Source organism: Hemitrygon akajei, chromosome 27 (genome assembly GCF_048418815.1).
Source record: "Hemitrygon akajei chromosome 27, sHemAka1.3, whole genome shotgun sequence".
Classification (NCBI taxonomy): domain Eukaryota; kingdom Metazoa; phylum Chordata; class Chondrichthyes; order Myliobatiformes; family Dasyatidae; genus Hemitrygon; species Hemitrygon akajei.
Genome location: NC_133150.1, coordinates 5,842,007 through 5,867,463, shown reverse-complemented (window position 1 = coordinate 5,867,463; position 25,457 = coordinate 5,842,007). Strand labels below are relative to the sequence as shown.

The window sequence follows — 25,457 nt, the reverse complement described above, 5'->3', positions numbered from 1 at the left end:
TGGGTTAAGGTAGGCTTTTATTGGCTGGAAGAAAGCACAAGCAGCAAGTGACCACCACACAACATCCTGGAGACTGAGGAAGGGTCTGTGGCTCCAATCGCCTTTATACCGGGGTCTGTGGGAGGAGCCACAGGAGCAGTCAGCAGGGGGGGCATGTCCAGACAGGTATATGTAGTTCACCACTCCTGCTAGGGATGGTGGTGGAGGCTTTTACATCATTAAAGACCCCTCATACCCTCTCCATGAACTGTTTGTTCTTCTGCCATCAGCTAAACATTACAGGAGCATCAAACCTAAAACCACAAGGCTACTAAACAGCTTCCTCCCACGGGCAGTCAGACTGCTAAATAGCTGACCTGACTCTGCTTTGGACACTTTTAACTTGCACTGGACACTTATAACTTGTTTTTAACTGACATGTGGCTGTTGTGTTTTACTATTTATCGTTATGTTTATTATTTAGTGTTGCGTTTGTTATGTTATGATTGCGCTGCTCCTGGGAAACGCTGTCTCATTCTGCCCTGCAGAGCTGATGTACGGTTAGAATGGCAAAGCTTTTGAATCTTGAAAACATTGGGGGTATTTAAGAGCCTCTTGGACAGGCACATGGATGAAAGAAAAATGGAGGGTTATGGGGTAATGTGGGTTTAGTACTTTTTTTAAGGATTATATGGGTCAGCACATATGGGAGGGCTGGAGGGCCTGTACTGTGCTGTAGTGTTCTATGGTTCTATGGTAAAAAAAATTATGTGAATCATATCTAGGTCCCCGAATAGTAGCCAAGATGTGAGGCTGAGATTGAAAAGGGAGCTGGAAAAGGCTCGTAATAAGGGTAATGGCACAATTTCAATGGGGGATTGGGAAATTCAGGTTGATGTCAGATTGCAAGAGAGGAAATTTTTTGAATGCCTGTGAGATGGCTTTTTAGAGCAGCTTGTACTTGAGCCTATTCGGGGAAAGGCCATCTTAGATTGGGTGTTGTGTAATAACCCAGACCTTATTAGGGAGCAACGTAAAGGAACCCTTAGGAAACAGGGTTCATAATATGATTGAACTCATACTGCAGTTTGAGAGAAAGAAGCAAAAGTCACATGTATCAGTATTGCAATGGAATAAAGGGAATTACAGAGGCATGAGAGAGGAGCTTGTCCAGGTGGATTGGAGGACGATACAGGCAGGAATGACAGCAGAGTAACGATGGCTAATGTTTCTGGAATAGTTCACAAGGCGCAAAATAGATATGTTCCACAGAATGGCAGGGGTAGGCAACCATGGTTGACAAGGGAAGTTAAGGACTGCATAGAAGCCAAGAAAAGGCATGTAAGGTAGCAAAAGTGAGTGTGAAGTTGGATGATTGGGAACCTTTTAAAATCCAACAAAAGGCAACTAAAAAAAACTATAAGAGATAAGATGTAATATGAGGGCAAACTTGCCAATAATATAAAGCAGGATCCTAAAAGGTTTTTTTTCAGTTATACAGTATAAAGAGTAAAAGGGAGGCGAGAGTTGATATTGGACCCCTAGAAAGTGAAAGTGATGCTGGTGAGGCAGTAATGGGGGACAAAAGTGGCAAATGAGCTTAAATGAATACTTTGCATCAGTCTTCATTGTAGAAGACACTAGCAGTGTGCCAGAGGTCTGTGAGTGTCACAAAGCAGGAGTGAGTGCCACTCCTATTACAAGGGAAAAAGTGCTAGGCAAACTGAAATGTCTTAAGCAACACACACAAAATGCTGGTGGAACACAACAGGCCAGGCAGCATCTATAGGGAAAAGCACTGTCAACGTTTCGGGCCGAGACCCTTCGTCAGGACTTGCTTGAATTTCCAGCATCTGCAGATTTCCTCGTGTTTGCGTTCTGAAATATCTTAAGGTGGATAAGTCACCTGAACCAGATGGACTACATCCCAGAGTCCTTTCAAGAATCACTTGATTCTGGCATGGTCCCAGAGGACTGGAAAATTGTAAATATCACTCCACTCTTTAAAAAGGGAGGAGGGCAAAAGAAAGGAAGTTATAGGCCGGTTAGCCTGACCTCAGTGGTTGGGAAAGTGTTGGAGTCTATTATTAAGGACGAGGTTCCAGGGTACTTGGTGACTAATGATAAAATAAGTCAACGTCAGCATGGTTTCTGTCAAGGGGAATCTGTCTGACAAATCCGTTAGTTCTTCGAGGAAGTAACAAGCAGGATGGACAATGGAGAGACAGCGGATGTCATTTACTTCAGTTTTCAGAAGTCATTTGATAAGGTGTCACACGAGGCTGTTTAACAAGATTAAATCCTTTCGACAGCTTTGGGCCTGTACTCACTGGAACTTAGAAGAATGCAGTGGGCGGTGGAGAGAGATCTCATTGAAATCTATCAAATGTTGAAAGGACTAGATAAGGTGGATGTGCAGAGGATGTTTCATATTGTGGGGGTATCCAGAACTAGAGGGCACAGCCTCAAAATTGAGGAGTGACTTTTTAAGACAGAGGAGGGAGGAATTTTATTTAGCCAAAGAGTAGTGAATCTGTGGAATGCTCTGCCACAGACTGCAGTGAAGGCCAACTCCATGGTATACTTAAAGCGGAAGTTGATCGTTTCTTGATTGGTCAGGGCATCAAAGGATATGGTGAGAAAGCAGGTGTATGGGGTTGAGTGGGATCCAGGATCAGCCAGGATGGAATTACAGAGCAGAGTTGATGGGCTGAATGGCCTAATTCTGCTTCTGTGACTTTTTCCCAAGAGTAAGAAGCATAGACTTTAAAGACCAGGACATTAATCACCAGATTCATGTGTGGTGAACTACATATACCTGTCTGGACACGCCCCCTGCTGACTGCTCCTGTGGCCCCTCCCACAGACCCCTGTATAAAGGCGATTGAGGCCTGAGCCCAGCCCTCAGTCTCCAGGATGTAGTATGGTGGTCAACTACTGCTTGTTCTTTCTTCCAGTCAATAAAAGCCGGTATCTCGCCTTCACGTCTCAGAGAGAGTTATTGATGGTGCATCAATTTTATTGACTGGAAGTTTTAAAACATGGAAAGCGTTTTACGTCTCAAAAGATTGGATTTGGACCCCCAAGCCCCTGAAGCAGCTCTTGCCTTTGAACTCTGGCTTGCATGCTTTCAATCATACTTGGAGGAGGTTAGTGCGACTGAACCCGCTGTTATGCACCGAATTCTCCTCTCGAGGGTCACTTACTCACTTATCAGAGACCTGTCAACCCACCAAGGGGCACTGGACACCCTCAAAAGACAGTACCTGCGGCCGGTGAACACCGTCTACGCAAGACATCGCTTAGCTACGCGATGACAGCGGCCTGGAGAATCGAGCTCCGAGCCCTACAGACACTCGTGCGAACTTGCGACTGCAAAACTCTCACGGTGGAACAGCATACGGAGCTCCTCGTATGAGACGCCTTTGTTACAGGGATCAGGTCAGTGTACGTGCGCCAGTGGCTGCTGAAAAATGCCGATCTTACCTTACGCTCAGCGATCGAGATGGCCGACACGCTGGAGGCTGCTCTGCACAACGCTGATGCTGTCCAGCCACGCGATCCCCCGCCAGTTCCGTGGACACCTCAGACCCTGCCGCCGCCAGTTCCCGCGAGCAAATTCGCCAACGCCGCTGCCAGTCGCGATTCCACGAACTCCCCGAACCCGACCACAGCTGCTGCCAGTCGCAAGCCCGCGCAGTGTTACTTCTGCGGACTCGAAAAGCACCCCCGAAAATGTTGCCCGGTTCAAGAAGCGACCTGCTCCAGCTGCGGGAAGAAGGGCCATTTCGCCAAGGTCTGTAAGTCTAAACCACGAGCGGGGTCGGGCAGCGCTGCGTGTGAGGCATGGGGGCCGCCATCTTGCATGCCCGGATGGGGGCGGCCATCTTTGTCGGTGCCAACATGCCCCGCCCCTTACCCACCGGTGCTTACCGGGCACAAAGACGGCAGTTCACCTCTGGCTTCCGTAACCCTCGACCAAAGCGCACCACACCAGCTTGCAAGGTCAATGATGGACATCCTGGTGGAGAGGCACTGGACTAGCTGCCTGTTTGACATGGGCAGCACTGAGAGTTTTATTGACCCGGACACAGTGCAACGCTGTGGACTCGTGACACGGTCGGTAAGCCAGAGGGTCACCATGGCTTCTGGGTCGTATTCCACAGACATCCGGGTGGGTTGTGTAGCGACATTGGTGGTGCAGGGCACAGAATATCGGGACTTTGTGCTACTGGTCATGCCTCAACTGTGCGCGCCTGTGTTATTGGGGCTGGACTTCCAGAGCCACCTCGAAAGTGTGACTATGGCATATGACGGGCCCCTCCCACCACTCACTGTCAGGAATCCTCAGTTTTGTGGGACCTCCCCATATACCCCGCTACTGACCACACACACACACCGAACCACACATCCCACCCAGCACCATGCCGACAGCTGCGCTACTGACACCACTTGCAGCCTCTCCACCCTCAAGATCCTTTCCCCACCGCTGTTCGCCACCTGACCCCCGACTGTAAACCTGTGGCAACTAAAAGCAGGAGGTACAGCGCGGGGGACAGGGCCTTCATTCAGTTGGAGGTGCAGCGGCTGCTCAGGGAGGGGATCATTGAGCCAAGCACAAGCCCTTGGAGGGCCCAGGTGGTTGTTGTTCGGACTGGGCAGAAAAATAGGATGGTTGTGGACTATAGTCAGACCATCAATAGGTTCACGCAGCTTGACGCGTAGCCCCTACCCCGCATCGCGGATATGGTCAACCAGATAGCTCAGTACAAGGTGTACTCGACAATAGATCTGAAATCCGCTTACCACCAGCTCCCCATCCACCCAGAGGACCGCCCCTACACCGCCTTCGAGGCGGGTGGCAGGCTCTATCACTTCCTGCGCGTCCCCTTCGGTGTCACAAATGGGGTCTCAGTCTTCCAGAGGGAAATGGACCGGATGGTGGACCAGTACAAACTGAAGGCCACATTTCCATATCTGGATAACATCACCATCTGTGGTCATGACTGGCCGGATCACAACGCCAACCTCCAACGATTTTTCCAAGTGGCCAAAGCCCTGAACCTTACTTATAACAGGGACAAGCGTGTGTTCGGAACCACCTGACTCGCTATCCTTGGGTATGTCGTGGAAAACGGAGTCATTGGCCCTGATCCCGACCGTATGCGCCCCCTGTTAGAACTCCCTCTTCCCACCACTCTCAAAGCCCTCAGACGGTGCCTGGGCTTCTTTTCCTATTACGCCCAATGGGTCCCCCATTACGCAGACAAGGCCCGCCCCCTGGTCAAGTCTACCACTTTTCCCCTCTCTGCCAAGACCCACGCGGCCTTCAGCCGCATTAAAGGGGACATTGCCAAAGCAACAATGCATGCGGTGGACGAGACCATTCCCTTCCAAGTAGAGAGTGACGCCTCCGATTTCGCGCTTGCCGCTACCCTCAATCAGGCAGGCAGGCCAGTAGCATTCTTTTCTCGTACCCTTCAAGGCTCTGAAATTCGGCACTTTGCGGTGGAGAAAGAAGCCCAGGCCATAGTGGAAGCTATTAGGCACTGGAGGCACTATCTCGCCGGCAAAAGGTTCACCTTGCTGACCATACAGCGCTCAGTTGCGTTCATGTTCAGCAACCAACAGCGGGGCAAAATCAAAAATGATAAAATTTTGCGGTGGAGAATAGAACTCTCCACCTACAACTATGATATCCTGTACCAGCCTGGAAGGCTCAATGAGCCCCCTGATGCCCTATCCCGGGGAGCGTGTGCCAGTGCGCAGCTCGACCAGCTATACGCCCTCCATGCACATCTTTGCCACCCGGGGGTCACCCGATTTTACCATTTCGTGAAAGCCCGGAACCTGTCGTACTCCCTTGAGGACATCAGGACAATGACCAGGGACTGCCAAGTCTGCGCTGAGTGCAAACCGCACTTCTACTGTCCTGAAAAGGCGCAACTTATCAAGGCCACCTGCCCCTTTGAGCGACTGAGTGTTGACTTTAAGGGTCCCCTTCCCTCCACCGACTGCAATGTCTATTTTCTCAACATTATCGACAAGTACTCGCGGTTCCCCTTCACCATCCCCTGCCCCGACAGCACTGCCACGTCTGTCATAAAAGCCCTGCGCCAGCTCTTCACTCTGTTCGGATATCCCTGCTATATCCACAGTGATAGAGGGTCCTCCTTTATGAGTGACGAGCTGCGCCAGTACCTGCTGGCTAGGGGCATTGCTACTAGTCGGACCAAGAGTTATAATCCCCGGGGAAATGGACAGGTGGAGAGGGAGAATGCCACAGTGTGGAAGGCCACACTTTTAGCCCTTAAGTCAAAGGGGTTGTCGGTCTCTCGATGGCAGGAGGTCCTCCCCGAGGCACTCCACTCCATCCGCTCTCTGTTATGTACGTCCACCAATGCCACCCCTCACGAGCGCCTGTTCTCTTTTCCCAGGAAGTCTGCCACTGGGACCACCCTACTGGTTTGGCTGACGTCCCCAGGGCCAGTGCTGCTCCGGAAACATGTGAGGAGCAATAAATACTCCCCACTGGTCGAGAGGGTTCACCTTCTACATGCGAACCCCCAGTATGCTTACGTGGTCTTACCTGATGGGCAGGAGGACACGGTCTCTGTCCGCTACCTGGCACCCGCAGGAGCAGCAGACCACTACCCCGAACAGTCCACGGTAACTATGAACCCTGTACACGAGGTGACACCGCGCACACCGAGCCCTACACAGACTCCTCACGACACTCCTATACCGGGCGTCTCGTACATACCAGGCGCCTCGCACACGCATGAGGGATCACTGACGCCTAGTGGGCTGACACCTCCAGTTAGGCCGGAACCAGCACAACCACCATCTCCGGTGCAATCACCACCGGCACCTGTACAATCACCACCGGCACCTGTACAATCACCACCGGCAGCTGTACAATCACCTCCGGTGCTACGTAGATCGCAGTGACAGATTCAACCACCTGATAGACTTAACCTGTAAATATACTTGTAAGAAACTTCGCCCCATGGGGACTCTCTTTTAAAACAAAGAGAGTGAATGTGGTGAACTACATATACCTGTCTGGACACGCCCCCCCTGCTGACTGCTCCTGTGGCTCCTCCCACAGACCCCTGTATAAAGGCGATTGGAGGCACTGCTCCCCCCTCAGTGTCCAGGATGTTGTGTGGTGGTCTCTTGCTGCTGACGGTGCTTTCTTCCAGATAATAAAAGCCTATCTCGACTCACGACTCCGAGAGTTATTGATGGTGCATCATCATGTGAACACAAGAGACTGCAAATACTGAAATCTGGTGATCAAATAAGAAACTGCTGGAGGAATTCAGCCGGTGGTGGGGTGAGAGGACTGTGGAGTTGAAACCTCACATCAGGATCTATGGTATTGTGGTAGAGGAGATTTAATCAAACCAAATAAGATAGAATTAGACTCCATACACATTAGCTAAATGTACTTACTATCCCAGAATTATAGAATATAAAGATAACCTTTGGCTTAATTTCTCTTCTATGAACTATCTTCTGAAACACTTCTTTTTTCTTCTACCCATTCATCCAAGTGCAGGGATGTCCTGGACTTGTGTCACTATTATAAGGAGAGTACAAATCAGTTGGCATCACCATGTTTTCTCCCCACCAGATCACAATGCCGCGGGGCATTCCCCCCACCCCTGAGCACCATTAACTTTACACCTGAACTCACTGTTTTTATGCTTCCGAAGTTGATTGAAAATGGTAGCACAAAATGTCAGTGGAACTCAATGAGTCAGGCAGAAGGAAATGAATAATCAATACTACAGGCCAAGACCCTTCATCAGGGCTCATTTGAAATGAAGTTTCATTTCCCTCCATAAATGCTGCCTGACCTGCCAAGTTCCTCTATCCCATTGTGTGTGTTTCCTGCATCTGCAGTCTCTCATGCCTTCACTGAAGTCTTTAATGCTTAGTTGTTGGCACTGTGTTCAATTGTGCATTCATGACTACTTTTCTCAAAAGAATCCATCTATTTCTTCCCTGAATATTACAAATCTCCAGCTTCTTTCTTCTGTAGACTATTCGACCATATTGTCGGCTTTTACATCTTGACCATCTTCCTCACAACTTCATCTTTCCACATTACCACTATATATTTTAAAAATCGAACAATAACCTATTTTTTACTGGAACAAAGGTAAGTTATCTCATCTTGTTCGTCCCAAGACATCAGTAACCTTTGACACATTGGAATTTGAGGACAAAGCAGTCTGCTGAAGAAATGCCCCTCGTATGTGTCTAAAATTTAGAAAGCACAGGGTCATGTAAATCTATTAACATCCGTAATGCCCATGACTATATTGGTCTTGGGACCACCCACCTAAAAATTCTCTCGAACATCCTGTTAATGGCTAGTGTAGGAATACAGTGAGGTCACTGTATGAATTATGGATCGGTGATGCCCGTGGTTTGAAGGGAAAGTGGTAGGGCATCACGTTAGAAGGAAGAGAAGTGTATGAAGTGTAGGGAGGTATAAGAGTTTAAAGAAAGCATCTAATGAACCCAGCAGATCTAAAGACAAGAAAGTCTGCAGAAGATGGCAAAGCAAGCAACACACAAAATGCTGGGGGAGCTCAGCGGGCCAGGCAGCTCATTTAATTCTCCAAATAAAATAAATAATGTCATCTTCAAGCCACACACCATCCAGAATTGAAAATATGCAGCACCTATGGAAAAGTCAACGTCCTGTGCTGAGACTCTTTATCAGGACCTGATAATGGGTCTCGGCCCAAAGCATCAACTGTTGACTCGTTTCCATAGATGCTGCCTGGCCTGCTGAGCTCCCCCAGCATTTTGTGCGGGTAGCAAGATCTAAATCCCAGCACGGGGCTGGAAGCTGTAAGAGGACACCTTTCCACACCACTACATCAGTGTCAGTAAAACTTGGGATCACTCAGATCAACTCACCTTGGCCTCATTTTCCAAATACATACCAACTTGGACATGTGTCTGTCACAGAAAATGTGTAAAGGGAAATGTAACTTACAACAAAACAAAATGCTTGTTTAAAATCACCTTGACAGTATTCTGCTCTAAGTAAAGAACATTTTCATACTTGTATGCTTAAACAGAAACAGCATGTCTAAATTTCTAGGCCTATTTATAAACTCACATTAATCACGGCAGCCACCCTGGGAGATCGTCTTCTGTTAGTGACCAAGTTAATAGGTTTATTGTTTCACCAAGCGGCTACAAGTCATTCTTTAAACATAAATTTCATTTATTTTTAAGTAACAGCTTCAAAAAGTTCTATTCAACTCAATTATTAGCCTGCACATTTGCTGAGTGACATTATCAAGAGAACGTTACATCGATCAAGTCCTCAAATTCTGTCCTTGTTGTCTTATTCTGAGCTTTCTGACATGCAAGGGAACTTGACTCATAACATCAAGAGCTACAGTTAAGTTGAAACCATGCCTGGATGAGAAAAGCTTCAATACTCAAGAAACTTGACACCATACAAGATGTAGCAGCGTGAATGACGGTCACCGCATCCACACCAATCACCACTGACACACAGTGACAGCATTTAGCATGTACTGAGCAACTCCCCAAGACTCCTTGTACAGCACCTTCCAGACCAATGACATCCACCGGCCAGAAGGATAAGGCAAGCAAAAGCAGGGGATTACCACCTACAATTTGGCCAACACACTAACATAGTTGTTAGCATAATGATACTATATCCTGGTGATTTGAGTTCAATTCCTGCCACTGTCTGTAAGGAATATTTATGTTTGCCCTGTGACCGCATGGTTTCCTCCGGGTGCTCTGGTTTACTCCCATATTCCAAAGACGTACAGCTGAGTACATTAATTGGTCAGAGGGGTGTAATTCAGTGATGTGGGCTCATTTAATTCTCCAAATAAAATAAATAATGTCATCTTCAAGCCACACACCATCCAGAATTGAAAATATGCTAACACGAGGAAATCTGCAGATGCTGGAAATTCAAGCAAAACACACAAAATGCTGGTGGAACGCAGCAGGCCAGGCAGCATCTATAGGAAGAAATACAGTCGATGTTTCAGCCAAGACCCTTCATCAGGACTAACTGAAAGAAAAGATAGTAAGAGATTTGAAAGTAGGAGGGCGAGGGGGAAATCCAAAATTATAGGTGAAGACAGGAGGGGGTGGGGTGAAGCTGAGAGCTGGAAAGATGATTGGCAAAAAGGATACAGAGCTGGAGAAGGGAAAGGATCATGGGACGGGAGGCCTCGGGAGAAAGGGGGAGGGGAGCACCAGAGGGAGATGGAGAACAGGCAGAGTGATTGTGAGAGGGACAGAGAGAGAAAAAAGGAGAGAGAAAGGTGGGGGTGGGGGTGGTGGTGGTGGTGGTGTAATAAATAAATAAATAAATTGATAGATTGATAAATAAATAAGGGATGGGGTGAGAAGAGAGGGCAGGGGCATTAACAGAAGTTAGAGAAATCAATGTTCATGCCATCAGGTTGGAGGCTACCCAGCCGGTATATAAGGTGTTGTTCCTCCAACCTGAGTGTGGCTTCATCTTGACAGTAGAGGAGGCCATGGACAGACATATCAGAATGGGAATGGGACGTGGAATTGAAATGTGTGGCCACTGGGAGATCCTGCTTTCTCTGGCGGACAGAGCGTAGGTGTTCAGTGAAATGGTCTCCCAGCCTGTGTTGGGTCTTACCAATATATAGAAAGCTGCACCAGGAGCACTGGATGCAGTATATCACACCAGCCGACTCACAGTTGAAGTGTCGCCTCACCTGGAAGGACTGTCTGGGGCCCTGAATGGTGGTGAGGGAGGAAGTGTAAGGGCAGGTGTAGCACTTGTTCCACTTACAAGGATAAGTGCCAGGAGGGAGATCGGTGGGAAGGGATGGGGGGAATGAATGGACAAGTGAGTTGCGTAGGGAGTGATCCCTGCGGAAAGCAGAAGGATGGGGGAGAGAAAGATGTGCTTGGTAGTGGGATCCTGTTGGAGGTGGCGGAAGTTACGGAGAATTATACGTTGGACCGGGAGGCTGGTGGGGTGGTAGGTGAGGACATGGGGAACCCTGTCCCTAGTGGGGTGGTGGGAGGATGGGGTGAGAGCAGACGTGTGTGAAATTGGAGAGATGCGTTTGAGAGCAGAGTTGATGGTGGAGGAAGGGAAGCCCCTTTGTTTAAAAAAAGGAAGACATCTCCTTCATCCTGAGAGTAGATGCGGCGGAGACAGAGGAATTGTGAGAAGGGGATAGCATTTTTGCAAGAGACAGGGTGGGAAGAGGAATAGTCCAGGTAGCTGTGAGAGTCTGTAGGCTTATAGAAGATATCAGTAGATAAGCTGTTTCCAGAGATGGAGACAGAAAGATCAAGAAAGGGGAGGGGGGTGTCAGAAATGGATCAGGTAAATCTGAGGGCAGGGTGAAAGTTGGAGGCAAAGTTAATGAAGTCAACGAGCTCAGCATGCGTTCAGGAGGCAGCACCAATGCAGTCGTCGATGTAGTGAAGGAAAAGAGGGGGACAGATACCCGTATAGGCTTGGAACATGGACTGTTCCACAAAGCCAACAAAATGGCAGGCATAGCTGGGACCTATGCGGGTGCCCACGGCTACACCTTTGGTTTGGAGGAAGTGGGAGGAGCCAAAGGAGAAATTATAGAGTGTAAGGACTAATTTCACTAGATGGAGGAGAGTGGTGGTAGAGGGGAACTGGTTAGGTCAGGAATCCAAAAAGCAGAGAGCTTTGAGACCTTCCTGGTGGGGGATGGAGGTATATAGGGACTGGACATCCATGGTGAAAATAAGGTGGTGGGGGCTGGGGAACTTAAAATCATTGACAAAATGCAAAGTGTGAGAAGTGTCACGAACATAGGTGGGAAGGGATTGAACCAGGGGGGGATAAGACAGTGTCGAGGTATGCAGAAATGAGTTTGGTGGGGCAGGAGCAAGCTGACACAATGGGTCTACCTGGACAGGCAGGTTTGTGGATCTTGGGTAGGAGGTAGAAACGGAAAGTGCGGGGTGTGGGAACTATGAGGTTGGTGGCAGTGGATGGGAGATCCCCAGAGCTGATAAGGTTGGTGATGGTGTGGGAGACAGTGGCCTGGTGCTTCTTAGTGGGGTCATGATCGAGGGGTAAATGAGAGGAGGTATCAGAGAGTTGTTGCTGTGCCTTGGCAAAGTAAAGGTCAGTATGCCAGACTACAACAGCAACCCCTTATCAGCCGGTTTTATAGTGAGGTTGGGATTGATGTGGAGGGAGCAGAGCGTTTGGAAGGAGTGAGGTTAGAATTGGAACAAGGTGTGGTGAAGTCAGGATGGTTGATGTCCTGTCGGCAGTTAGCAATAAAAAGATCCAGAGCAGGCAGAAGACCAGAGCGGGGTGTCCATGAAGAGGAGGGGGGTTGAAGATGGGAGGAGGGGTCATCAGTGGGGGGTGGGAGAGTGAAATATGCTGCTGTTCCTTCACCATCACTGGGTCAAAATGCTGGAATTCTCTCCAACAGCATTGTGAGTACAACACACCTCAAGGACTGCCACGATAAGAAAGCAGCTATGGATTCTGAGTGCGTTTCAGTGCACCACCACCTTCTCAAGGGCAAGTAAAGCTGGCAATTGGACAGAGACACAAAGACTGCAAAAGCTGGAATCCAGAGCAATGATCAAACTGGGTGACAACCTGCCAAGTTTCTCCAGCAGAGTCTTTGGTGGTGAACTAATTGATAGCTCAGCCCCTATCCCTCAGAATGAATAATAATAATTTTTAAAAAGGTCCACGTAAGAGTTGTGCTCCACTATGAACTTCCTCCAGCCTTCCTTCTGTTCCTACCATCTCCCTCCTCACCACTCCCAAAATTAAAGGCAATCTTGACTCAGTAGCGTAGCGGTTAGCACAATGCTATTGCAGCTCGGTGCATCGGAGTTCAGAGGTCAATCCCAGCATCCTCTGTAAGGAGTTTGCATGTCCCCTGCGTAGAATGCATAGGTTTTCTCCTGGTACACCGGTTCCTCCTACAGACCAAAGGTGTACCGGCTAGTAGGTTGATTGGTCATTGTGAATTGTCCCATGAGTAGGCAGTGTTAAATCAGGGGTTGCTGGGCAGCACAGCTCCAAGGGCCAGAAGGGCCTACTCTGAGCTGTATCACCAAATAAAATCAAAATAAATAAAGTAAGTCTGGTTGTGCCACCAGAGCCCATGTTGGGAATCAAGTAAAAGTCTTTGGATAGACCCCGAATTTGGCTGAGCTGGCTCTTCATGAGAAAATGCACTGAGATTCATTAGTCCGGGACATGGCTGCCCTCCTATCACTGGGAGCATTAGGCTATTTCTCAAAGTGCTGCCTCACTGCATATCCAGTTTATAGCCTCATACTTTTCACTGCTAATCCCTCCACAAGTTTTCATTTTATTCAAAGCAGCCTGTGTTGCCCAGTAGATCTTGGGAGCATGAAGTCAGCCACTGCTAAGTTATTATCAAACAGTTTGTTCAGCGTGTAAATAATGTCAAAACTACCAACAGGAAACACAACACTACATTTGAAGAGGTAGTGCCTGATATGAATGGGAGTAATGGACTGGCACTTGGAGCTTTCTTGACAAAGTGAATTCATCCATTTCTAGAAGCATTATTTTCCTAATAGCCTGATTGAATGGCTGAGAGCGACTTCATACTGCATTTCAGAATACCACTTCATATGTGTACACAAAAAGCAGAAACAATGGCCAGAGCTGCTATTTCCTGAAGAAATCTATTCAACCTAGAGGCTAACTTGGACAGTGGATGGCAGGTTCTACACCCCACTCTTTTAAATGGGATCTTGGTGTGTAGTGTGTTGGCTCAACTCAAACTCAACTTATTACCCTGAGCGGATGAAGGTCAGAGAGAGAGAAAAAAAGAGAAATTAAAGAATCAGCAAATACCTAAAAGGGAGAAGACATTTTGGACATCTCAATGAAGAGTTTCCTTAAAAATGCAAACAACCGCCTCACCCTTTCATTAACAGCTTGCAGATGCTATTTCCTGACTCAGCCTCTCTCATTATCACCGTGAATGCTCACATTTCCAAAGGTCTTTAGAAATTTCTGTCCTTTTGCCAGCCCTGCCCATGTTGCATGATGGGAAAATGTAAACATCCCAAAATCAGAGAGAAAAGTAACCCTTTTAGAGACAGGTAGTCCTGAGGCGATGGTAGTATTGGGGGGGGGGGGGGGGGGGAATGTTGTGGGGGGAAAAGAAAGAGAAAGAAGCTCAAAATGAAAAAAATAAGAAACTTCCACCAGCAAGTTCTGGTGAATGGAGCTTTAAAGAAAACCATAGTTCTATGTCGTTGCAGGCTGAGCCAGATCTTCCACCTACTCCATTACAGCAATTGCTCAGCTCACAATCTAAAGCACATTTGTTGATGATGAAATGGGATGCATAATCCAAACTAGAAGCAAAAAAAAAGTGTTGTGTTTGCAAAGATTACACTAATAGTGTCTTTCTTTGTGGCACTTCAGCTGCATTGCCAACTCACTATGGCAAAGAGGCGAGGCAGCTGCAATCTGAGGAAGTAGATCATTTATCTATTAACTAGAAGTCAAGCAGCACAGAATGAATGTTAAACACAGTAAGCCTTTCAGAACAAGCAACATTTATTCTGAGGGCATTTTTCAAAGTTCTCCCATATAAGGTCTCTCTCCTGCCCACTTAATGGAACTGACGCATAGTTCATCATTAACCTTTGAGCATTTAATGATCTTAAGTTTTGTTGGGATTATGCAGTGATCTGCCAGGAAAGAACATTTCCACTGAGACATTCATTGGCACAAAGCAAACAAGTGGAATGAGAAAGAGTTCTTTGCGGTGATTATGGAGACATGGGAAAGAGCTCAAAAATAGTAATCTCATGATTATTCCTGGTCAAGCCAGGAAAAGGAGGACAGAGCAGAGCAGGTGAATGTGTGGCTGAGGAACTGGTGCAGGGAACAGGGTTTCTAGGTTCTTGGATCATTGGATCTTTGTCTGGGGAACGGATGACCTGCACAAGAGGGCCTGGCTAGTGGGGTTTAAAATAGTTTGGCAGGGGAATGGAACGAGAGCAGCAGGTCTGAAAGTGGAGGAATTGAAGGAAGGCAGATGTACAGTAAGAAATCAGGAACAAAGTCACAGGCACAGTGGGATGGACAGGTTGAAGTGTGCATATTTTTAATGCAAGGAATGTTATGGTTAAGGGCGAGTGTAGATCAATAGATGGACTTATGTTGAGGCCATAACAGAGACCTGGTCGAAATAGGGACAAAAATGAATGCTTAATATTGATATTTTAGAAAAGCTGGAGGATTTATGGTGGGAGTTCTCTATTAATCAGGGACAATTTCACAGCTGCACTCAGGATGGAGGGATCAAAAGAAAGAAAGTGCAATCACTGTGACTGGATTATACAACCCCCCCCCAAAAAAAACCACCACGACATTGAGGAACAGAAATGCAAGCAGCTGAGGAAAAGGTTTAAAAACAACAGGGGTGTTGACTTCAACCTCTAGTATAAACTGAGACCTTCTTAGTTCAAACAGAGCTGGATTTGCTAGGTGTCTTAATGTAGATGGCCCGACAAGAGAAGGGGCCGTACTGCACCTGGTGTTGGGTAATGGTCCTGACCAGGTGAATACAGAGTGGCAGGTGCCAGGGGTTGTGTCAAATGCAAATACAATAAGGGCGTTCAAGCAGCTTAGATACACATAAAAGCACAGAAAATAAAGGGTATGGCAGAAGTAATTCATTTAATTATGCTTTTGATTAGTAATTTAATTAGTTCAGCACAGCATTGTGAGCGAAAAGGCTTGCTCCTGTGTTCTTTTAACCAATATTTATCTCTCAATGTTACTGAAATAGGTTTGATCATGTTTACTGGTAATTGAAAATCATAAATGGCTGTTTCCTACACTATAACAGTGACAACTCTAAAATATTCAGCTGTCCAGAAAACACTGACAGGGAAAGGCACTATATACCCTTTCAATATTCAGTGCAATCAGACTGGCACTGAAATTAATGCACAAAAATGGTTCGTAGACAATCATTGAAAAGCAGGACAGTCAGCAGATAATTTCCATGTGTTGTCTCTGTATATTGAACTATGTGGATGGACACAATTTTGTGATTAACTCACAGTTGTACGTTATTGACACCATCCAATGATGTGTCTTGCATCATATTCATTTGCCAATATCTGCTTAACCATCAGCATGGGATTTAAAAACTGTTTTAAACTGGTGCCCTTGAGTTACCACAGTAAATTCTGGAAAAATGTTTGCACATGAAGACTTGTGCTCATAAATGGCTATGATTTGAGAGCTTATGTTGAAGGTGGCCTGTGATAACAGAAGTGGAGTGAATATTGTCTTCAAAATTTAGAATACAGTGATTCTCTTATTTTGTTTTGCCCTGTGCTGTTGGAATGGATCTATAGAAAATAGGTAATGTTCCTCATTTACGTAATTAACCGATAAGGCAGGTTGAATTTTTTTTACTGGAATTTAAAGCAGAATCTTTGATAACTTATTGGATTGAGGTTTAAGAAATTCCTTCAAGTCCTCCAGTGTTTCCTTTGAAGTTTGCACATGGAGGTTTCCTCCCACATTCTGAGGACAAGGAGTTTGGGTGGATATTTGGCCAATGTAGGTGAGGGGGTCCTCCTCATTATGGTTTGGAGGCATGTGTGCCTCAATGATGCAGAGAGGTATGGCTGGAGTTAGGGCTTTATGGTTTGGCTCTAGGTAGGGTCATCCATGCCAAACAGGTCAATGGGTAGAGGCAAAGAGTCATCCAGGTTCGGGGGTCCTGCTCAGGGCTAACAACCCTGACTAGTAAAACAAAACTGTCACAGAAGCAATAATGAAGAGCTCTTCTACATCTGAAGACAGACAGATAGGGGGCCTTCACTGCTTCCCTAAACAGTATAACAGGCAGTGGGTAGGTATGGAGTATAACTTGGGGTGGGGGGGGGGGGGGAAAGTTGAGAGTAATGTAGGGAGAATAAAATGGAGTTAATGCAGATGAACACTTAATAATCAGCTCAGTCCCAGTGGGCCAAAAGGGCCAGTTTCCACACAGCATGGATTCTGATCAATTCCTTTCTGATTACGAATAAACTCGTCAGGCTTTCTTAGACCATGCTCTCAGATCCTAGACCATTAATGGAAATATCTTCTTTGCATCCACTCTATCCAGGCCATATGAAGTACAGTACAGGCATTTTCAGTGCTGGGAATGAGAGGGAGTGTCAAGGCCTGTGCGCTTGGGAACAGAAGACAGCCAGATTGTAGGGAAACAGGATAGAGGCATTGGGGCATCTGCTGGTTTAGGGAGCTGAGAGAGACAGTGGAGCATGTGCTGCCTTTAGGTAAAGATAGAGAAAGGTATTGTTTTCCATAATGGCTGGGAGGGTGGTGGAAGACGGGTTGAGAAACACTTATGGATGAGTGGTCAGAGCCAATGATGACTGGGCAGATTTCAGAGACTGGAACTTCTAATAGGATTTTGGACTACAGCTTGAAGCTCGGGCCTTGGGTCAGAGTTTAGTGTCTGTGGTGATGGGATGGAACGAGGATGTTGCTGCAGTGTGGTGGGGGGGCCGAAAACAGTGCCCATTAAAGTGACTCAAATCCTGTTGCCAGGGGAGAATAATCATTTTCAGTTTAAAACAATACAGTCCAATTGCACTCCGAGGCCACTGCTTCCGTTTCTTTTTTCCTGAAGGCAGGGGTTCAGTATCAGTGGATGTATTACTGGAGCTGGGGAAAGATCGATATTACTATGACCCTACATTAGTGATTGTTGGTATTCTGCATAATTCAGACTTGCTCTTGTTGATCCCTTGTGCTGTAGTTACTGTTATTGCATTGTACAGAACCAGGTGTTTAAAATTCACTCTATAAGGTATCAGGTGACATTGAAAAACCTGTGTGTCATTTATCTGAAGGTGCTGAGCTCAGTATAGGTACAGCGAGAAGATGGTGAGTTACACCAGGCCAAAGCACTGATACAAAATAATGTGCCAGAATTTAAAATAGAAGGGAACTTGCTAATCTTTTCCATAAATGCATTGGATTTTCTAATTAAGCAACAAGAACCGAAGATGGAGAATATATCAAAAGTAATTAAAAAGGAAAAAGGATCTTGTGCTTTTCTGGCGTATATAACAAATAAATTCTTCTCAGCCTTCCAGCTGGGTCGAGGCATTGATTTCAACTGATGTTTTGATGACAAACTCTACCACTTTCATACCGGATGATGCCTGGGCATGTCGAGCCCAGTGGTATTTATACCCCCATAATCCGTTCCTCCTGATTGGTTAGTCCTCATCCAATCAGATTTCCACTGTCCCACCTCATTTACAATTGAATTTCAGTTGTTAGAGCAAGCCTGTCATCTTTTGTAGAATTCTTTCCCTCTAGTATTATTTCACTGACTTCCTTCACCAGGTGGTGCCAAGAGCCATTGGCATGGCACAGCAGTTCTGTGGCTACTGCAGATGCAATGTTCTGCTACTGCTGCTTTCTCTGGGTAACCCAAACCCTTTCTCTGGGTAAGTGCCTCCTGCGCTCCTGGATGCAGGTTTCCACCCGGTGACCTGTCTGGCTGATGTACACTGCTCCGCGTTCACAGGGAATCCTGTAAATGTCAGCCCCTGAGTCCCACGTCATCTTTGGCCTGCATAAACTGTGACTTGAGCTTCGTTACAGGTTGGTGGGTGGTATTAATTCGGAATTTCTTCAAGATCCTGGTGATCCTTCCAGAAACCATGGAAATACAGGGAAGACAGGAGGTAGTGATGGGTTCCTCCTTGTTGTTAGGGTTCCTGGTTTTTCCATTGGCCCTTTTTGATTGATTTCCTTACCTTGTAGCCATTCTATAGGAATGTCATATGTAATCATCTTATTTCCAGCACACTAGTTGCACTCCACGTGATATCAAAATGCATCGGGATACCGCAAGGGACAGGACCAGCCAATGTTTTACCTGCAGTGCTGAAGTTCTTGAACAAGCCACATCTCTGGACTAGTTGTTCCCATACAGTTACTACAGCATGTTTGTTTCCCGATGGAGAAACTTGTCTGGATGTTGTCTGTTTACAGAAAGCAAAAAAAAAGAGCCAGGGTAATCACTGCCCAATCAATGCACTAATCAGCAGCCAACCAATGGAAGCGTTGTCAACTTTGCAAACAAGTGATGTTTGCTCTCCAATAATCCTCACAACAAAGCTAGACGCGGATTCCATCAGGAAAAGATGGCTCCAAATCTCAAAGGCTGAAAATGTTCAACATTATTAATATTAATCTTTTAAAAAGACAATTATAAAATACCATCATTTCTAAATAGTATTGCTATGTACCTCATAACAAAAAGAAATGTGAATATGAAATGATAAGCTTTGTACATATTCATGAAAGACCAAAAAGGAAGATAAACATATTTCACTCTCAGTGAGACTTCTGTAGCTACACTGACTATCACTGAATATCTAATGCTCATTTAAAACCAGAAGAAAATATAGAAGTAGAGAGAAGTCAATGCCAACTGGCCCATCCATTTATTGTCCAAATATTCATGCGTTCACCAGGTCTGCAAGGATTTCAAAATGTATCATCCACCATCACAGGTTCTTGCAACTCTAGCTGATGGCAAGCTAGCATGAGACATTTCCTGTGAAAACATCACTCCTCTCAGTTTAAAAAAAATACCATTTCATTTGGCAGTAAAGATAATGATTACACATCTCTTCATTATGGGTGGGGTTTAAAGAATCAAAGGGCGGCACAGCATGCCGTGTGCCAAGCATTTTGCATGCCACAGGTTCAAGTTCGTCATCGGACTGTACAACAAAAAAGTGCAACAACGTTCCTCCAGACCAAGGTGCACCCACAATGAGCATCACACAAAACAGTACCACAAACAAGTTAATAAAATACAATTCAAAATGCATAGCACAAGGGAACAGTAAACAGCTTGCTGACCTAGTGACAAGACCTCAGTGGTGGTAGGGTATTCGTTAGACTCCAGGCTGGGAGAAGAAGCTGCTACTGGTTTGGCAATCCTAATCCTGATGCTCCGGCACCACTTTCCTGATGTTAGTGGGTCAACGATTGTGGGATGGGTGGTAGGGATCTGCAGCAATGCTTCAGGCCTTTCCTATACAGAGCTCCCAATAAATGACCCCAGTAATCTTCTTAGAAGTTGCAGCTTCTGTACCACAAAACGATGCAGCCAGGCTGGACTGAATGGTGCTCCTGTCAAATGGGGGTGGGGAGTCAGGAAGTCTAGATTCTGCTTTGCCTTTACTAGAGGTGTTTGGATCAATACACCTGACTAGAGCATCACAAAAATCAATTGCAATTTTCTTCAAATGATACCCAGCAGATCCACACAACTTCTCCTGGCCAAACATGCTCCTAGACACACAAGCAACACACACAAAATGCTGGTGGAACGCAGCAGGCCAGGCAGCATCTATAGGAAGAAGCACTGTCGACATTTCAGGGCGAGACCCTTCGTCCTGATGAAGGGTCTCGGCCTGAAACATCGACAGTGCTTCTCCTTATAGATGCTGCCTGGCCTGCTGTGTTCCACCAGCATTTTGTGTGTTACTTGAATTTCCAGCACCTGCAGATTTCCTTGTGTTTGTGTCCTAGACACACAAACATGTATGTCTATCTGAGGGGGAGGAAAATAAAAGTATATTCAAATACAAAGCCATTCCACAGGTGACAAGCTCAAGTTATGATCTTCGTTACATGTTCATCCAGAGCTGCTCGGGATGGACAGCAGGCAGAGGTTCCAGAATTCTGCAGAAGTGATAGAGTTACGCACGTGCATACAGCTTCATACCAGCAAGCCTCAGGTGGCTTGGCCAAAGGCAATGTTCGAGCTCTGACCTGTGGAAACGAACCTGGAGGGTGATCAAAGGTGAGATATTTCTTATTTCAATTATGGATCATAGTGCATAATGTTGTGAGGAAGTGTCGGAATGCATTTGGATTAGGCTTAGCAGTGCTCTGTATTCCAAACAAGTGAGGCTGAAGGAACAACGTGACTTTAGAGCTTACACTGAACATCATTTCAATATGGATTGGAACTGCTACAACCAGCTGCTTCCTCATTGACTGAAACGCATTCAGTGAAGAGGACACGCCTCACAAGATTCATTGCGTCTGTTGATGGCTTTTTGTTGAAGACAGTAAACTTGAAGTAATGTTCCAGAGTCATGCAACGTGATACAAACCCATTCAAGAGGGACCCTACACTGCTTTTGCTATGCACTGGCTAACAATTTACATTGTGTGAATTTCTGACTGCTTGAATTTATGGATGCACAACAAACTCTACTTCAAGTTGCACTCAACATCTCTGAAGTGTCTACTTCAGGTTCAAGCAGTGAACTATACACATTTGCTCCAGCATCCTTTTCTGCAAGTGCAGATAATTTGACGCTGGACACACAGCTCCAGGTGATCTAGATACCATTTCCTTAGAGACATTTGCATGTACCAAAACAAGGGAGTGTACTTGGAGAAAGATGCACACTTCAGAATCAGATTTATTGTTACTGACATATGTAGTGAAATTTGTTTTGCAACAGCAGTACAATGAAATAGTGAGTACAATTTGTCTTTTGCACATTGGTTGTCAGTTTTCGGTGTAGTTTTGCATTGATTCTATTGTTTTTCTTTGTTCTACGGTGAATTCCTGCAAGAAAATTAATCTCAGGGCAGTAGATGGAGAAAAGGAGGACTCGTGTACAGAGGGATAGTCTGATGGAACATGGAGTTAAATGTGTTGAAAGAATAAGTAAATGTAGGAAGGACAACAAAATTCTAGGGGCGTATAGCCCGATGAGAGTTCGGGGAGCTGGGTTAAGCACAATAGGCAGCGATTCAAACAGAGAGAGGAGAAATGGGTTAAAAATTCTATATCTGAATGCACAAAGTGTCAGGAATAAGGCGGATGAGCTTGAAGCCCAGGTGCGAATGGGTAACTATGATGTTGTTGGGATAACGGAGACATAGCTGCAGGGAGATCAGACCTGGGAAATGAATCTACAAGGGTATACGTGCTATCGTAGGGACAGAATTGTGGGCAGAGGGGGTGGGGTGGCTCTGCTGGTGAGGAATGAGATTCAGTCCTTTGTAAGGGGGGACATAGGGTCAGGAGAAGTAGAGTCTGTGTGGATAGAACTGAGGAACAGTAAGGGCAAAAGGACCCAAATGGGTGTTGTCTACAGGCCACCAAACAGTAGCATGGATATTGGGTGCAAGTTGAATAGGGAGTTAACACTGGCATGTGGCAAAGGTAATGTCGCAGTAGTTATGGGGGATTTCAACATGCAGGTGAACTGGGAGAATCAGGTTGGTGCTGGACCACAGGACAGGGAGTTTGTAGAGTGCCGACGGGATGCATTCTTGGAACAGCTTGTACGAAAGCCGACCAGGGACAAGACTATTCTGGATTTAGTGTTATGTAATGAACAGGATTTGATAAGCGATCTCGCAGTAAAGGAGCCATTAGGAGGTAGTGATCACAATATGATAAGCTTTTATCTGCAATTTGAGAAGGATAAGGGCAGCTCGGAGGTGTCAGTGTTGCAGATGAACAGGGGAAACTATGGAGCCATGAGGGAGGTGCTGGCCAAAGTTGACTGGACGGATAGCCTAGCAGAAAAGACAGTGGAACAGCAATGGCAGGTATTCTTGGGAATAATGCACAAGGTGCAAAATCAGTTCATCCCCCAGAGAAGGAAGGATTCAAAGGGGGGAAAGGGGCCTCAGTGGTTGACAAAGGAAGTCAGAGACTGCATAGCATTTAAAAAAAAGGAAGTATGACAGAGCTAAGGTGAGTGGGAGGACAGATGATTGGGAAGTTTTTAAGGAACAACCGAACTTAACTAAAAAGACAATACGGGGAGAAAAAATGAGGTACGAACGCAAGCTAGCCAGGAATATAAAGGAAGATAGCAAAAGCTTTTTTAGGTATGTGAAGAGAAAGAAGATAGTTAAGAACAATGTTGGGCCCTTGAAGAATGAATTGGGTGAAATTGTTATGGGAAACAGAGAAATGGCAGAAGAATTTAATGAGTACTTTAGATCTGTTTTCACTAAGGAAGACACAAGCAATCTCCCAGATGTATGGATGGGCCAAGGACATAGGGTAACAGAGGAAATGAAACAGATTGACATTCGGAAGGAAACGGTGATGAGAAGACTGATGGGACTGAAGGCTGACAAATCCCCAGGTCCAGATGGTCTGCACCCTAGGGTACTAAAGGAGGTGGACCTGGAAATTGCGGATGCATTGGTAATCATTTTCCAATGTTCCTTAGATTCAGGATCAGTTCCTGAGGATTGGAGAATGGCTAATGTTATCCCACTTTTTAAGAAAGGAGGGAGGGAGAAAACAGAGAACTATCGACCTGTCAGCCTGACATCGGTGGTGGGAAAGATGCTAGAGTCCATTATTAAGGATCTAGTGGCATATCTAGATAGCAGTGATAGGATTGGGCCGAGCCAGCATGGATTTACCAAGGGTAAATCATGCTTGACTAATCTGTTGGAGTTTTTCGAGGATGTAACCAGGAAGTTAGATGGTGGAGATCCAGTGGATGTAGTGTACCTCGATTTTCAGAAGGCATTTGATAAGGTCCCACATAGAAGATTGGTGGGTAAAATCAAAGCTCAGGGCATCGGGGGGAAGGCATTGACATGGATAGAAAACTGGTTGGCAGATAGAAAGCAAAGGGTAGCGGTGAATGGGTGTTTCTCGGAATGGCAGGTGGTGACTAGTGGGGTGCCACAGGGCTCGGTATTGGGACCACAGCTGTTTACCATTTATGTTAACGATTTGGATGAAGGCATAGAAAATAACATCAGCAAATTTGCTGATGATACTAAGCTGGGTGGCAGTGTGACATGTGATGAGGATGTTAGGAGAATTCAGGGTGACTTGGATAGGCTGGGTGAGTGGGCAGACACTTGGCAGATGACGTTTAATGTGAATAAGTGTGAGGTTATCCACTTTGGGAGTAAGAACAGGAAGGCAGATTATTATCTGAACGGTATAGAGTTGGGTAAGGGAGTAATACAAAGAGATCTTGGAGTCCTTGTTCATCAGTCACTGAAGGTGAATGAGCAAGTGCAGCAGGCAGTGAAGAAGGCTAATGGAATGTTGGCCTTTATTACAAAGGGAATTGAGTACAAGAGCAAGGAAATCCTCTTGCATTTGTACAGAGCCCTGGTGAGACCACACCTGGAGTATTGTGTACAGTTTTGGTCTCCAGGGTTAAGGAAGGACATCCTGGCTGTAGAGGAAGTGCAGCGTAGATTCACGAGGTTAATTCCTGGGATGTCTGGACTGTCTTACGCAGAGAGGTTAGAGAGACTGGGCTTGTACACACTGGAATTAAGGAGATTGAGAGGGGATCTGATTGAGACATATAAGATTATTAAGGGATTGGACAAGATAGAGGCAGGAAATATGTTCCAGATGCTGGGAGAGTCCAGTACCAGAGGGCATGGTTTGAGAATAAGGGGTAGGTCATTTAGGACAGAGTTAAGGAAAAACTTCTTCTCCCAGAGTTGTGGGGGTCTGGAATGCACTGCCTCGGAAGGTAGTGGAGGCCAATTCTCTGGATACTTTCAAGAAGGAGCTAGATAGGTATCTTATGGATAGGGGAATCAAGGGATATGGGGACAAGGCAGGAACCAGGTATTGATAGGAATTGATCAGCCATGATCTCAAAATGGCGGTGCAGGCTCGAAGGGCCGAATGGTCTACTTCTGCACCTATTGTCTATTGTCTAAAATACAAGAGTGAATCATCTGTCAGGTTTTAAATTGAAGATCCCTTTTTCAGAGACAAGATAATGTAGTCGTGGGCTGGACAAATATTCTGAAGTTTCAAACATTTTTACCGGAGCCCAAAGCATCTGCAGAGACCCAAACCACAAGCCGCTAAAAGAGGAGGATAATTACTTCATTTGCATGTGTGATTGACAGCTTCTCAAACAAATTTAGTTATCCAATTTTAATAACTCTCAGTAACATACACTGAATAGGTTTATTTTGGAGTCTTCAGACAGATGGAGCAGGATACTTAGTTGCCAAGATTAAAGTAGGAGCATGCAGAAAATGGTAGAGCATATAGATTACATTCAGTTATTGGTTTCTTTTGAGTTTATATCATTCAACCATACACATGCACCAACAAATGAGAGAACATTCCTCTGGACCAAAGTGCACAACAAAGTACATAAAACTCACACACGAAGTAATATTACCACAAATAAATTAATAATAAGGTGCATATATGATGCAACTTAAAGTAAACAGTTCTAACACTACTGATACTTCATGTGATGAGACATGGATGGTGGCAGGGAGTTCAGTAGTCTTATTATCTGAGGGAAGATGTTTCCTATCTCAACAGATCCTTGCCTGAATGCAGTGGTATCTC

At 45.8% G+C, this 25,457-nt stretch overlaps 1 protein-coding gene across 3 annotated transcripts in view; it reads right to left on the bottom strand.

The window, feature by feature from the left end:
• The window catches only part of pacsin1b (protein kinase C and casein kinase substrate in neurons 1b), a 370,145-nt gene that overhangs the window by 157,715 nt on the left and 186,973 nt on the right, over window positions 1-25,457 (bottom strand). Inside the window, exon 2 of one of the 3 annotated variants that reach the window (XM_073030302.1) lies at window positions 18,975-19,080. The exons of the other annotated variants lie outside the window; for them this stretch is intronic. The gene's annotated coding sequence lies outside the window, so the exon portion shown is untranslated. The remainder of the gene's footprint in view (window positions 1-18,974; window positions 19,081-25,457) is intronic. 3 annotated transcript variants of the gene reach the window in all.